This window comes from Bison bison, unplaced genomic scaffold, assembly GCF_000754665.1.
Source record: "Bison bison bison isolate TAMUID 2011002044 unplaced genomic scaffold, Bison_UMD1.0 scf7180017864050, whole genome shotgun sequence".
Taxonomy (NCBI): domain Eukaryota; kingdom Metazoa; phylum Chordata; class Mammalia; order Artiodactyla; family Bovidae; genus Bison; species Bison bison.
Window position 1 is genome coordinate 4,969,632 of NW_011494622.1, and position 16,396 is coordinate 4,986,027.

The window sequence follows — 16,396 nt, forward strand, 5'->3', positions numbered from 1 at the left end:
GATTGCCGGGAGAAATATCAATAACCTCAGATATGCAGATGACACCACCCTTATGGCAGAAAGTGAAGAGGAACTCAAAAGCCTCTTGATGAAAGTGAAAGTGGAGAGTGAAAAAGTTGGCTTAAAGCTCAACATTCAGAAAACGAAGATCATGGCATCCAGTCCCACCACTTCATGGGAAATAGATGGGAAACAGTGGAAACAGTGTCAGACTTTATTCTTCTGGGCTCCAAAATCACTGAAGATGGTGACTGCAGCCATGAAATTAAAAGATGCTTACTCCTTGGAAGGAAAGTTATGACCAATCTAGATAGCATATTCAAAAGCAGAGACATTTCTTTGCCAACAAAGGTTCGTCTAGTCAAGGCTATGGTTTTTCCTGTGGTCATGTATGGATGTGAGAGTTGGACTGTGAAGAAGGCTGAGCACCGAAGAATTGATGCTTTTGAACTGTGGTGTTGGAGAAGACTCTTGAGAGTCCCTTGCACGGCAAGGAGATCCAACCAGTCCATTCTGAAGGAGATCAACCCTGGGATTTCTTTGGAAGGAATGATGCTAAAGCTGAAACTCCAGTACTTTGGCCACCTCATGCGAAGAGTTGACTCATTGGAAAAGACTCTGATGCTGGGAGGGATTGGGGGCAGGAGGAAAAGGGGACGACAGAGGATGAGATGGCTGGATGGCATCACTGACTTGATGGACGTGAGTCTGAGTGAACTCCGGGAGTTGGTGATGGACAGGGAGGCCTGGCGTGCTGCGATTCATGGTGTCGCAAAGAGTTGGACACGACTGAGCGATTGATCTGATCTGATCTGATCTGAAAACACCATTTGCATTTACTAGTAACCTCTCAATTTCCTTCCTTTTTGATTTATATGTAAGATCATTCTTCTTTAATTAAAAAGCATGTCATGTGTTAAGTGAAAGAAGCTATAATGTTCATTGAAAAATGCAAACTGGTCTTCTGCCAAGTGTTTTTACATGTAATTTTTGTATGCTTTTATATAGTCATTCAGAATGTTGATAGGGAAAAGGATGTACATGATTTAGGCACAAGTGATTTTTAACCTCAATGCTTTTTGTTTAATTTCAATATACAAAATAGGTAAAACACTATAAAGAGGATAAAACTCTCACTGCAATCAAATTTTCTTACCTTAGCATAAATATTATCACTTTGTTTCCAGGCAAGTTTTTACATAAACTATGCCTATTAAGTGATGGATCTCACCATGTGAGACAAAGTGCAAATACCGACTTTAATTTTGGAATATAAAATTCATCCATTTTTAAAGTAAAGTAGCTTGAACACTAAAATGAAATATATTTTATATTGAAAACTAGTAGTCATCTTAAAAAAAGTTTTTTTCTTTTTTTACAAAGTCATCTTTCATTATTTTTTCTACAAAAAAATTGTCACCGAATTTACCATTTCACTCAGTTTTTCAGTCTTTTACTTGGTTTTTAAAAGTTTCTCATCATAAGCCACAGTCTTTTGTGATACCAATATAAAGTTTAGAACTTGTTTATATGTGCTATTGGTTTTATTTTGCTTTGAATGAAGTCATATTTGATATAAAAAGAAAATTTCAGTGATTTAATTTTATGCCCACATCAATAGTAAATTGTTGAGTTTTGTAGCAAATAATTTATAAAATATTTTTTACATTTTATAAGTAAAATAATTTATATTTAAAATTATAAAACATTTAGAAATAAACAGAATAAGTTTATTTAAAATTGTATTTAATTAAATAAAAATACTAAAAAATTTATATTTCAAAGATTTTTATTCAAAGCAATTTTTTTTTTTTTTAATCTCAACTGCTAAGAAGTGATACTCTGTAAGCTGTTTACTTCTTCCCAAAGTTATCATTTTACTGCCCTGTACAGTCAGGGATAATGACCACTTCTTACATCAGAAGGAGGTGTGGATCTCTTAGCTTGACATTTAGCATCCTTCTTGAATTAGTGCAAAACTTCCTCCTTAATCTCCAACACTCCCCTGCTGAATCCTTCAGTACAGACCCACTGTTCTGGACTATTCACAGATGTCTACGTGAAGGTCAACCAGATGCCAGACAATACCTTCAAACACTTGGCTTTGCTGGTACCACGAGGATGTGGTTTCTAGTCTAACTGCACATTTACTCAGCCATATTTGTTTGGGGATAGATTTCTATGCTTCTCTTTTCTTTTCTCTTTAAGAGAATATTTTGGCTATGCCCTGCGGCTTGTGGGATCTTAGGTCCCTACTCAGAGGTTGAACCCGTGGGGAGCCCAGGCCCTCAGGAGTAAAAGTGCTGAGTCCTAACCCCTGGACTGACAGAGAATTCCCAGTTTTCTGTCCTTAACCATGATCTTTAATCCCAGTATAATAAAAAAAATTTTAAGTGAATACTTTCATAGTAAAACATATAAATGTGGAATAGAAAATAGTTTTGATCTACAGATCAAAACTGTGTTTGTTAACTATATTTGGTTGTATGCTCATTAAATTTGCAGACAGTGTACCTATACATAACTTTTTCAACATTCTTAGGTATTTTTAACACTAGGAATTTGTTCTAAAGTTGAGTGTTATGTGGTTTTAAAATATTTAAATGGTCAGGTCGAACACTGCTTGCAGCTAAATTCAAAACCAACCAAATTTCTTAGGTTTGCAAAATTGAACAAGAGAAGTACCACTGAGCTGAATGCATGTCAAGAGCAACGGCTCCACTAGAATTAAACCAATTCAAAGTTGTGCTTGGACCAGGATTTGTATCAGGTCAAAGTAACCAAAACACAGTGCTTTAATAACACAAGCTGTACATGTGTTTTTCCATTAAACTAAATTCACTTTCTTTTTTCAAGCCCAAATGTATCTTCAAAACAAGAGATTAGTGTTTCTGTCCTATCTTTTCTAATACTGGATTGACCTTTCAGTAGCAAGTACATTATTTTATTTAAGCTGTATCACATTACTAACATGATTCTTTTCACTGACCTGCATCTTGTTTTGATCACCAAGTCATAACTTTTGGTTCATGATACCACTGGCCCATGCTTGTCTTTCTCTGTAACCTTCATCCCACTTTTGATTATTTGATTATTTAATTATTTGATTATTATTTCTCAGTGAAGTATAGAAACTCAGAAATTGTTATGATTCCAAATAGCACTCTTGTAGCTTGGACTAACCATTTTCTTATTATCCTTTGGCTATTATTTTTAACTTGTTTTATAGCTTTGTATTATGTAATGAGATGGAATGGTACACTTTGAAAACTCTTGATATGAGAGCCAACCTGCCATTGGCTATTTTCTAGGGATGTAAAATAGATACCGTGGCAACACTGGGGATCAGTGTCCTCACCTGTACACTGGGAACACACTGCCTGCATGACCAACCCCATATTAATAGGAATGCCACCCTACCTTAAGACAGATGATCCAGGAAACCAGTTACTGAACGTGAAACATCTATTCATGGGGTGAAATAAAAACACAGTCTATTATCTCTGATAATCCTGAGTATTAAATAAAATTACAGGTGTGGGTACTTTGCAGGTAGAGTTTTAGTTTCTAGGACAAAGTCGAGTTAAAGAAGTCATGTTGAACAGTCCTGATTCCTCACCCTCTGCACCAGATGGTCTCCTCTTACTTCCAGTGCTCTGCTCTCATCTTTGTCCCCTTCTTCTTCTCAGTTATTTTTCATGTAAATGTAACATTTGCTGAGGGAAGTTTACAAATCCCATCTTCCTTCCAGCCACTCAAAACACACACTACTTCGCAACCCAACCCATTTGACTGTCACACAACAGCTGGAGGTCAAGCTTTTCTGAAGAAAATTGACTGCTGAGGATTCCTTTACCCTCAGTATACATTACAAGCAATGTTACTTTTCAATGCTTACAATGTTCCCTAGGAGTGTGTCAGTTGAGCAGGCCAAAAAAAAAAAAAAATCTGTAAGTTTATTATTTTTCCACCAATATATTTGACACCACCTTTGGAGAACGAACAAAAGGCATACTGTCAAGCAGACAGACCTGGACAAAATGTTACTGTTTGTTCCACATGAGCACAGAAGTATATTTAAGCAAAGAAAGCCACTCCATGACTCTCCTGGGACTGACTTCCTTTAGCCGAATTATACCAACATGTTCACACCACTTGTTCAGACTGTGTTGGAATTTAAAAATGCAGACTTCTATTTGCCAATTGCTTCAATACCCCAGCGATAAAAATTCACATTAGGATTGAACCTGGCTTTAAAGTATCACAGAACAAATGGAAGTTTATTGCAAAAATGTGTGTATACATGAAATTATAGTCAGAGATGTGAAAATAAGGGGTGCCCTTGTTTGACAGATTCTATACTTCTACAGGACAGCCTCAAAGTCACCAGAAGTCACTTGACTTGGGATTAGGTTTCAAATCCAGGCTCAGTGACATTCATGAAACTTTTGGCAAAACTTGGGCCAAGTTTCGAGCAAGGCTGGATAGAATACTTCTTTCATGTGGAACCTGTGTGAAACCCAGTGGTTTTGGCTACCTTTCTCCTTGAGTTTCACATTCAAACAAGCCAAAGTTTCAAAGTAAAATTAAGAGGCAAAAGAAAACAAAAAAAAACCCCAACAGAACAGGAAAAAAATGGCTTGCTCAAGAATGGAATGGCCTCTGTCACAATCCAAACACATTTCGGCCATTGGATTCTGCAACTGAACTGCTGCTGCTGCTGCTAAGTCGCCTCAGTCGTGTCCGACTCTGTGCAACCCCATAGACGACAGCCCACCAGGCTCCCCCGTCCCTGGGATTCTCCAGGCAAGAACACTGGAGTGGGTTGCCATTTAACTAGCATTGCCTTTTTAGCAGCACATTTCTCCTCAGCAATGCCAAATCAAGAATGCCTAGTATTAAAGGGATGAGTATTCTAGACCCCCACCAAAGGTAGTGAAGGATATGCTCAAAATGACCAGAGGATTTCAAGTTTTGACTATACACACATCACAGAAATGAGATGATTCAAAAGCTCTTATAATGCAGATCTGAAGAGAGAAAGTTAGTAATTAAATGTCCAGCTTTGGGAAATTTAAAAAAAAAAAAATTAGACTGAATAGCTCTAGGTTTTCCTACAATGTCAGTCCCAGTTCTAGAGATCATATTGCATCTGCTTCTAATCCAGAGTGACATCTCCCATAACTTACTCCCTAGCTCCACCCTCTGAACCTGAGTCCCGTGGCCACTGGCTTCCTTCCTTGTCAGCACAATGCAGAGCACAGGGTGCGTCCTGTATCAGCTCTGAGGAGCCAGGGCCCCTGCCTGGCACTTACTCTCCGACAGGCTTAGGCTCGTCCTACTGTTCACCTTCACCAGGACGCAAGGCCAGATGGCCAGGAGATGACAAACTCAGTATCTGGCTGAGGACTTTGAAAATACCCTTGTTTGCAGTAGAGAAGAAAGAGTGACAGACAAATGTGATATACCCACGAATTTTCTCTAAAACAAAGAGAACATCTAAAAGTTGACTGAATAGCTAGAAAGCGCTACACTCTGCCTATTTTAGGAAATACATTTTTTTCATTCCTTATCCCTCATTCAGCAGAAGTTTCACTAGCATAACAGATTTCTGGCTACAGAGAATTTTTTTTTCTCCTTTCCTTTTTTTCTAGTTTTCCTTTTTAAAATGTTCTTTTATTTCTTTAAAAATTTTTTTTCTTCTTTTTTGAAAAAAAAATTAACCGGAAGATGTGTGTTTAAAATGCATGCTTTCTTTCGACATATGGTGAGATACCAATAAACTTCTTTGGAAATAAGAATCTCTAAATTCCAAGGATTTCAGTGTCCGTGTTAAAAAGCAACAGTAAGGCCCCAAGGCATATGGCAATTTAGAGGCACTTACATGAGGGGTTGATAGTCTGGTCTGTGCACCATTATTTCCTGCTTGATTTTAGACATCTGCTGAGTGGAGCAGAAAGCTGTCATAAACTCTGTGATGGTCAGAGAAACCTGCCATAGGATAGTCTTTGCTTTTCTGCTGAGGGGAGGGGGGTCCCTGTACTAATAAAACCTAACACATATCAGTGAGAGAAAACCAAAACCCAATACATTATTCCATGAAAATGATATAAAAGCCTTAAACAAAAAAGAAGACTTTTTACTGAACATAGTAAATACCCACAATCAAAGTAAATGCCATGTTTGAAGTTAAAGTCCACAGATCAAAGTGCTTTGCAAAATGTCAAGACCAAGCGTAAGGTGGGGGAGGGGGAAAAGCACAGAAAACCCTCCAAACTATTATATTGTCGCAGTAGAGAAAGAAACCTGCTAGCCAAAGACCATCAGCTAGGTAAGGAAACCTCAAAACTGAGTCACTGAATTGTGGTACAATGGTGCAATACAAAAGCAAACAAAAAATGGTTCTAATTCCACAGTAGCAATGAACAAAACAGTGGTGAAAGAAGGTTAATAAGATAAAGCCGTCTCATTGTCCTTAAAGAATAAATCACTAATCTAGCTCCTTTACTCAGGTAGTTGCATCTTTTCCCTTAAAAAAAAAATGCCCTTAGAAAGTTAAAAATAAGTAAACCCCGTCTAAACAAGAAAATGAGGGTGTCTGAAAGGCTCTGGGACGACCCTGGCAAGGAGGCTTAATTAGCGTTCTGCCGCGGCTCTGGCTCAGTCACAGACAGGTCTGTTCTGCAGGTCAGCATTGTACAGAGCGCGTTCAGCACTGTTTAAAGCTGCAGCCGCAGAAACGCACACAGGCTGCTGCTGGACTCTGGAACTCCGTATCTACCTGGAGGGCGTTCAGCAACCCCAGCACCGTCCCCCACCCCCATCCCCCTGCTTATTTTCACCATTGACAAGTTATTTAAAAAACATTGAGTCCATGTCATAAACCAACAAAATAATTCCAGAATTAAAAAAAAAAAAAATCTTACCTACAGGCAGCCAGGTTCAACAGTTGATCTGAAGAGAGGAAGTAGGAGTCAGTGGCCTTTTACATGTGGAGGTTGTTTATTTAGCCCTTTTTAAAAGGTCTTGAACTCCAGAGGTTTAAGATTAAGTCCAATCAAAGTGTCTGGAAAAAAAAAAAAGGTGGGGGGGCAAGAGAGAAGGCAAGTGAGAGAGGGAAAGAATCTCAGCTGCTGGGTGGTGCTACTGTTCTGAGAGCATTTGAGCTATTTTCAGCATTTAACAGCAGCCGGGGTTGTCTGCAAGGGATGAAAAAACCTTGCCTGGATCGCCACATCCCGCCCCCCCAACACAGGGGGGGGGGGGGCGTGGGGGGCAGGGACACAAACCAGGAAACCCACAACAACTTGCTTCACTGTGCAAATATTCATTTATATTTTGAGGAAAACTGCCAGCATGATTGAAAGTAAAGCACACAGTAACAACAACAAAAAAAACTTAACTGGAATCTTAAAGAAACATAGTACTTTGCCATAATCCTTGCGTTTTCAAAACGATTCACCTGATTCGTCGAAAATCAGATGGTCTATTTATGCCGTATTGAGAGGAAAGACTTTTCTTCTGATAGTTCCTGGCCGGATTATATGAGTCTTAAAAAATATTTTAGATTTCTCTCTGGGAGGAATAACTGTTGTCAGCCTATCCTCCTTAAGACTGAAGACAAATGATTTATTTCTAGCCCACACCCACATTTCCAGTCTCATCAACCATGCTATTTTTGAAAGCTACTGGGTTAAGCTGTTGACATTTCTTATCTCTTGGCAGAGATTGGGGGCCATTCAGTAACAAGATGCAGACAGGCACCCATCCCCTGCTCTCTCCCCACTCCAAAGGCCAGTGAAGAAATTCTTCAGACTGGGTCACCAGCAATGACTGGCAAACTCTGAGCTTTCCTTTGTAGAATGATGAATTAAGATCTGGAAATTGTATTCATTCATTCAACAAACATTTTTGTGGCAAGAACTTCTGATATGCCAAGCACTCTGAGAATACAATAGTGGACAAAATTAATTTCTTTGCCTCGAAAGGTTTACAGCACACAAACGCAGCGAGAGTAAGGACAGAATTTGTTACAGACGTTTACAGCTTCTTTTCCACAGGCTATTTAAACCATGGCAACTGGAGATGTGGCGATCTCTTACTCTGACCCAGGGAATATATGCGTCATCAGACGGACTCCTGACTTCCATTGCTTCATTAGGCTTTTTGCAACATCCCGAAAAAGGAAAATTAGTTACTTCCTACCAAGGAAACACTTAAGTATTTGTATAAAAGCCTCTGTTCTAGATGAAATCCCTAAAACCTCTGAACTCCCTATTCTTTGTAACAAAGAAAACACTTATGCAGTCAGGAAGTACTGCTGAGAGATGAAAGAAGATTCCCTGATCTTAGTCCATTATAAAAACCACCTGATATATTTTATAGTTAATATTATGAAGGCTGGCTACCAGAGGCTCACATCAAATTCAGTTCTTTCCTTGTAACTGATTAGAGAAAATACGGAGGAAAGAAGTAGGTGAGGCAGATTGAGGTATGAACTTCCAGTTGCAAAATAAATTGAGTCACAAGGTGTGAAATGGACAGTGTGGGGATTTTATATAGTCCATAATTATGTAATGTCTTTGTATGGTGACAGATGGTGACTAGACTTACTGTAGTGATCGTTTTGAAATGTATAGAAATATCAATCACTATGCCATGTAACAGGAACTAAACTTTTTAACTGCTTTTCCTTTTTCTCCTTATAGTAGTTTTTTTTTTAATTTTATTTTATTTTTAAACTTTACATAATTGTATTAGTTTTGCCAAATATCAAAATGAATCCGCCACAGGTATACATGTGGAAAATACATTTGAAAATGGACCTTCCTTGAGAAACCGTCGAAGTTAAGGGAACAGATAAAGATTAACTATTTGAGTACTAAGTCAACTATTATTTTTAAATTACAAACTGGGTGCTTTTCACACCAATACTAAGAGAAGTTCATTGCTTCACGTTGAACTATTTTTAGAGTCATTTTATACCAATCTGCACTTGAATGAACAGGTTATGACCCAGCTCCCTGTTCCATTTAGGATGAGTCCTACCCTGCCAAGTAACTCACCCAGGACTCCTTTGTTCCCCAAAGATCTTGACTGTTCAGACAGCCTGTCTATAGGTACTTTTCAACAGATTTGGCATCACAGAAGAGTGCAAATTGAGGCCTATTTTTAAAGGTTAGAGTACTTACCCAACTACTATGTCTTTGTAAGTTATTAATAACGTAACAGTTATATCAACTGTACTGTTAATGGTTTTATTTCTCTGTTTTTTTCCTTTGTGTTTTTTACCAAAAAATTGATTTAAAGTCATTTGGAAATGCTTATATTAGAGTGGGCTTCTTATATTGATAAAACATTAAATAGGCGTTTGGCGTAACTCTTCTTCTGTATAAGATGGGGGTAATAACAATGCCAATCCATAGAGTTGTGGTTGGGTTTATATGATTATGCACATAAAATGCTTAACCAAGTAATGCCTGATACACAGAAAGCATAAAAGTTAATGACATTATCACTTGTTGTTGTTGCTGTTGAGTCGCTAAATCATGTCCAACACTTTGCAACCCCATGGTCTGCAGCACTCCAGGCTCCTCTGTTCTTCATAACTCCCACAGTCTGCTCAAATTCACGTCCATTGAGTTGGTGATGCTATCTAATCATCTCATCCTCTGTCGTCCCCTTCTCCTCCTGCCCTCAGTCTTTCCCAGCATCAGGGTCTTTTCTAATGAGCCAGCTCTTCTCATCAGATGGCCAAAGTATTGGAGCTTCAGCTTCAATATCAGTCTTTCCAATGAATATTCAGGACTGATTTTATTTAAGTCTAGAGCCTGTCTATCTAATGTGGTGGATACATGTGGCTGTTGAGCCACATGTGGTTTGTCAGAACTGAGATGTCATGTACATGTAAAATATATACCAGACTTTAAGTATGAAAAACAGATTGTAAGCAGAATTTTTTAAAAATCTTGATCATATGTTGAAATAGTATTGCAGACATATTATGTTGAATGTTTTGTTAAAATTAATTTTACCTCTTTTTATTTTTTAAAATGCCAAAGCCTTTTATATTATAAATGTGACTTGTATTATTGTTTTATCAGGCAGTGCCATCTAAGCCAGTGGTTCTCAAACTGTAGTAAGCATCAGAGTTACCTGGAAGGCTCATCCAAAGACACATTCTTGGGTCCTAGCCCTAGTTTCTGACTTAGTATGTCTGAGGAGGGGCCTGAAATTTTGATCGCTACAAGTCCCCAGGTGATTCTTGACCATACTTTGAGAACCACTGCTCTTGATCCTTGCTACTTAAAAGAGTGGTCCACAGATCAATATCTAATGTTTGGAGGAATCAGGACATTTCGCAAGATTCCAGGCAGCAATGCAGGCTCTGAAGAAAAAGATAAGAACCTAATTGCCTGGTGCCCTGGCCACCATGTTCACTGAGATTCTTAAACTCTCCAGAAGGACGGGCTTGGTTTCAGAGGCTAGAGCAGGAATAATCTTTCAGAGATGAAGAGGGAACGGGAGAAATGGACGGAAATGTTGAAAGTCAGTTTAGCGTTTCACTTCTTTTTCTCCCTCCATAGCACACAAGAAATACTGAGACTGTTTTCAGCTAAGTATTGGTCTAATCGAAGCTGTAACTAAGGCACAGTTGATGTAGAACAAACCTAGAAGGTATTTATGTCTCAAGGAAGGATCTTATTAACTCAGGTAACCCTCCAACTGTTCGAAGCACAAGAGATTGGCATTTTGGAGAAGAGAGGCTTCCGCTGTCCTCTGCCCCACCGTTAAGTAAGTGAACACGTTATTTTGAATGCTTTCACCAGTTTGCCAAATGCCTTCTCACCTTTTCAGGTGGAACCAAAGCCTCGTGGGCTCAAAGGGCTTCCTAAAAATGAAATCCTCATTATAAGAGAAAATGTGTACCCACACCAGTCATATTTAAAACTCCCAGTTCTGTATGCAGCGATCATCTGTAGCTTTAGGTCTTACTGGTTGGTTGATTGTTTCAGAAAACTTAAAAAAGTGTGTAATGCTTAAGAGCAGAGAGTCTGGGACAGTGTGTCTGTTTGAATCCACTTTGGTGTGACCTTGGGCCAGTTACTTCACTTCCCTGTGCCTCTGTTTCCTCTTCTTTAAATAGGACTTATCTCAGTAGGCTGTTGTGAGGATTAGAAGAGTTGTCATTTCAAAGGAATGTAGAAAAGTCTGGCATGTTGCAAATGCTATTAATGTTATTGGTTAAATAATTAAAACGTAACTGTGCAGGTTTCTTTTATGGCCAAACATGGTAGTTTGTTTTCAGATACCATGATGATTTCTAGGGACTTTTATGTGCATGGTTTCTTCAATACATGCGTTGTGAGGGCTTCTTTGAGAGTCGTTTAAATTTTTTTCCCCAAGAGAACTCCAAATTCTCATTTGATTCCTCATCGCTTCCTATGATTTGAGAGGATCTCAGTAAGGAAGGAAGTGAATGTAGTTTTCCCATGAATATTGTTTTCTAGGTTACACATTCTCCCCCCGCCCCCACCCCCCGAAGTCCTTTGAAAAGTGAGTTGCACTATAAATGTTTGAAGGCTTTCATGGTCATGTCAGTTGGGTAGCATTGTCTAATTTTCCAGGAGAACAATGCGTCATTCTCTTAGATATTTTAGTACTTAGGGAGAGGCAGCAGGTCTGCCTGAAACACTGGCATGAGTTTCAAAGATGTACTGAAAAGGCAGTCAGATTCTGATCCTATAGAAATGATAGAAATCAGATAACGCTGATGAAAGGAAGGGGCGGACCCCCAAAGCAGGCATGCTGGATGCAAAATGAAGGCTCAGTTAAGTGTACTGACATCTTTTACACTTGTCTGCTTCAACCATATGAAACATAGTGAACCACGTGTGTGTGCGACGAAACTAGTGATGCTTAGAAGCATCACACACTCGGTAAGTGTCAACAGGGTCGTCTCCAAGAAGTTCAGTGTGTTGAACAGTGAATAAATGTACCAAGTGGGGAAACCCAAGCCCATGGGTTGAGTGGTTTCAGACCAGTCATACAAGTCCTCTGAGAGGATACCCTAAAATGGAGGCAGAAACACTGAGCTATGTAAACCCCGTTCCTAACTCGAACATCTGGACGTTTGCTTAGACTGATAAGAGATCACATTTGGCCATTCCCGCTCACCCCCATGATCTACATCTGCAGGCGTAATTATTTTATTTTATTATTTTTTTTTTTGTCTTGGAAATGTTATAAAATTTTTAATAGCAAAACATAGGAATAAAAACATATTAACAAAATGTATTCAATCATTTACATTACAAACAAGGAATCTGCAGTTCATTGTTGTGGCCTGACAGGAGAAAATTACTCAATAGGAATCTATGCACAATGTGATTGCAAATATGTACAGTACTTTAAAAAAGCCTACAAGGAGGAAAGTTGGCTAGGTTCTTTGTTAGACCAACCAGACGATCAAAATATTAAAACTGTGTGGACTAGTAGTAATAACTTTACACTTAAAAAAAAAAGTTTAATTTTGTTTAAGAATATTCCAGTTATATTTATATGGTTCCAGTTGATGAAGCCATTCACCATAGTTCCAGTAAATTACCCTTTAATTGATTTGTTTGGGGGAAAAGATCGACATGTTAATAAAAATGAACGAAGGAATTTTCATCACAATGGTTTCCAGTTAAACTATCACAGCTTCACAAATGGACTGAAGCTGTCCATTAAAGTTGTCAGATCATATGTCACTTATTTCTGCTTCCTGGTTTACTGACATGAAACGAAATGTGACTTGCCATCCCATTTGCCATTATCCAATCTGGGACTGGATTTTACCAAATAAGGTGAGTGTCTGAATGAACGATTCAGACTAGAGATTCTATCTATCAGATGCTAGAGATTCTATAGAAATAACTTCTTAAAACCTTTGTTACAACTCACTTTCTAGTGAAAACCTTATTGTTTTTAAACTGACTGTCTGAACTCCATGTGTATTTAGCAAGTGCCTCTGCTGTTTTATATAACTATGACTTAGATCTCGATATTTATATTCCATTGAAATTGAGCATATGCAACAGTTGCTACATATGGTAGAAAAATCAAGAGAAGCCTTCAAAGGGGCCTATTTAAGGCTCTGTGCGATCTGCTTCTTCTCATCCCCACGCACATCTCCCTCCCTTCTCTAGCTCCCTTTCTTCCAGTTTCTCTGGCCTCCCCTCAGTTCCTGGGTTGGACCACCGTCGGGGCCTGTGTGTGTGCTTCATTCCCTCTCCCTGCCGCCTGCCCTGCTTGACGTGGATGCCAGGCACCCTTCAGCTGTCAGCTCAAGCGCCTTTTCCTCAGGAAGGGTTTCCCTGCTCTAGCCAAGGTCAAGCATTTTTGTTTTTAACTCTTAAAGAATCGTGTTCCTCACGTTCCCTCCAACATCAAACGTTGCCTTTGTTTGAGTGATCGATTCATGGATTTCTCCTCTGATTCCCATCGAACCCCTGACAGGTGTGTTATATTTGTGCCTGGCACTGAGGGAGGGCTCAGTGTGCATTTGTTGAATAAAGAAGCAATTCAGTAAGTTCTGCTCAAGGCATTAAGCAACACACGATGGTATTTTTGTTATATATAAATGAGAGCTTATGAAAGTATCTTATCTTCTAAAAAGCAAAAACTCTGTATTTTGATTAAGCAGCTGTTTCCAACCAAGAGGATTCTCTAAACGGTATTGCTTTTTGGTTACATATTTGATTTAAAAAGTTTTTAAAGAATCAGCACTTGTTTTCCTCCTCAGGATATAATCTATTATCTTAATAACTTGCATTTATCTTCTAAAATAGGCTTGAAATAAATCGATACCTGCATTCTTGCATCATCTCTCCAGATCTTTTTAAAAATCATGTAATACTCCATTAGGGTGTATTAATCACTCAACTGGGATCTCTGATCACAATTTCTTTTGATTAGGGTTACTGAGAGAATGACGTATTTGTGTATTACTAGACGGCAATGGCACCCCACTCGAGTACTCTTGCCTGGAAAATCCCATGGACGGAGGAGCCTGGTGGGCTGCAGTCCATGGGGTCGCCGGGAGTCGGACACAACGGAGCGACTTCACTTTCACTTTTCCCTTTCATGCATTGGAGAAGGAAATGGCAACCCACTCCAGTGTTCTTGTCTGGAGAATCCCGGGGACGGGGGAGCCTGGTGGGCTGCCGTCTATGGGGTCGCACAGAGTCGGACACGACTGAAGCGACTTAGCAGCAGCAGCAGACAGTTATACCACGTGGCTTCCTGCAAGCCGTACCTGATGCTTTTTATAGATACTTGATGAGCAGACAAACAAATGAAGTATCTCGCCCACAGCACTGCCTGCTCAGGCCATTGTCATTCTAGTGGCATGAAACCCTTTGTCATGTCCATATAGTGCATTAGTTATAAACACACCAGGAATTACTGGCCATCGAAAAACTGGGAGATTTGTGATCTTGTTCTCTGGCAAAGGAGAGGAAAGGGAGCTTTGTGTGGCCTGGAATACAGAGCTGAGTTGGAGACTGGGGGCTGGTCTTTGCTCTGTTGCCTGGGAAGAGGCTGTGAGACACTTTCTTCTACCCTGGGCAAGGACACTGGTTACAGCCTAAGGATGTTTGAAGATGTACTATTTTGTACATATGTACATGCTTTTTGTACACGTGTAAGACACTTTGAAATCATCACGGCAGAGCATGAAAAATATCTTTTCTGAGGCATTCAAAAAACAAACTAATTAACCCAACCATCTATGGCATATTTCCATCGTTACTATGACCACAAAAGTTAATTTTGCAAGGACAGGCATACATAAATAATACACAAAATGTTAGAAAAATGTCCTTGAAACCCACAGAGATGAAATATGAGTGAAGAATAATAAGGAAGAGTGGACCCACATTCAAGGGTTAGAAGGAGCTGTATAGATTTGTTATATCAAGTGCATAAGAAAAATATTTTCCTAAAATGAATGTGGGTTAGAAATGGGAGCTTTTAGATACTGGACATGTTAATATTTTCTGTGTTATCCGCCCTGCAATCCAGACCTTCCTACCTCTTCGAGTGGCCTGTTGGTGTGTCCCAGGTAGGTTACGGATGTTGCTGCAATATTGATCCCTTCAGTTGTCACCTCACTAGGTGACACCCAAGGCACCTGGAGCTTTGGGGCCAGTCACCTCTGGCTGTTAGCAACCTCATCTGTTTACCTCAGTGCCTACAGATACGCTCATTTGTCCATGTGCCAGATATAGACACGATTGGGTGGGAACGGTCTAACCAGCAAGGTCAGCCTCCTAAAAACAGCAACAATAGTCTTGTTAACAAAGGAAACACAAGAAATGAGATGGTATGGGAGAGGCATGTGTCAAGAAATGAGTAATGATAGCTCAGTTTTACCAAAAACAGGGGGGAAATCATTGTTTAGACTCTGGGCTGAGCCAGGACTGGCCTGGTCTCCAGAGGAAAGTGCTGGACGGTCTGTCCTGTCTGTGGGTAGTGTGTGCTTAGGTAGAGGGGAGGGAAATGGACGTCTGAGCCAAAGTAAATGCATGCATTTTCACCTTCTCGTGAGTTTCCTCTTTTTCTCAGCCAGGGTTTCTTTAAGGGTCACTTTCGAATGAAGTTTCTCTCTGACACATTTCATTTTACAATCAAGTCACTCACTATATCCAGACTCATGGCTCGAAAAGAAATAAATACTGTAACACAGTCATGGCAGACGCACCTTCCTACCTATGGAGGATCCATCTTTGCTTTCAACGCTGCTACAAATTCCTGGTCACAGGTCTATTTAATAACTTATCTTCTGGGATTCCCTGGTGGTTTGTTCAGGCTGATAAGCTACAGGCAAGACGTCTCATGGGGGCGATGCTAACACAGAACCTCCTGAGGAGAGGGTCCTCTACCCTTCACCCCATCACCTGGCACTGCTCCTCTGAGCTGATGGAAATGCAGATGCCCTTCTGGGAAGCACCTGCTGAGGCAGCCTTGAACCCACCCGGGCTCCTTGTTGTTTTGGGGAAACCAGCCCCTCACTTGGTTAATCTGATCACTGGAAACGAAGAGGCATACCGACACAAACATCCAAGAACGAGTTTCTCAGCTCAGGCTGGCTGAAAGATAGCCAAAGACTATTAGGCTGGCTATGAAGATATCATAATGAACCTAGAGCTTGTCATACAGAGTGCAGTTAACTCAGAAAGTGAAAACCAAATATCGTCTATTAACACGTGTACACGGAATCTAGGAAAATGGTACCGATGAACCTATGTGTAGGGCAGGAATAGAGACGCAGACGTGGGGAATGGTGGACGCAGAGGGGCAAGGAGAGGGTGGAATGAATTGAGAGAGTAGCATTGATACATATATACTACCA

At 39.8% G+C, this 16,396-nt stretch overlaps 1 protein-coding gene across 8 annotated transcripts in view; it reads right to left on the reverse strand.

Moving 5' to 3' along the window:
- SORBS2 (sorbin and SH3 domain containing 2) overlaps positions 1-16,396 on the reverse strand; it is a 213,000-nt gene that overhangs the window by 171,492 nt on the left and 25,112 nt on the right. For 4 of the 8 annotated variants that reach the window (XM_010835794.1, XM_010835796.1, XM_010835787.1 and 1 more), the window contains exon 1: positions 6,927-7,231. The gene's annotated coding sequence lies outside the window, so the exon portion shown is untranslated. Of the gene's footprint in view, positions 1-6,926; positions 7,232-7,462; positions 7,758-16,396 lie in introns of those variants that run through there. The other 4 variants (XM_010835797.1, XM_010835792.1, XM_010835789.1 and 1 more) reach the window with 3 other exon arrangements.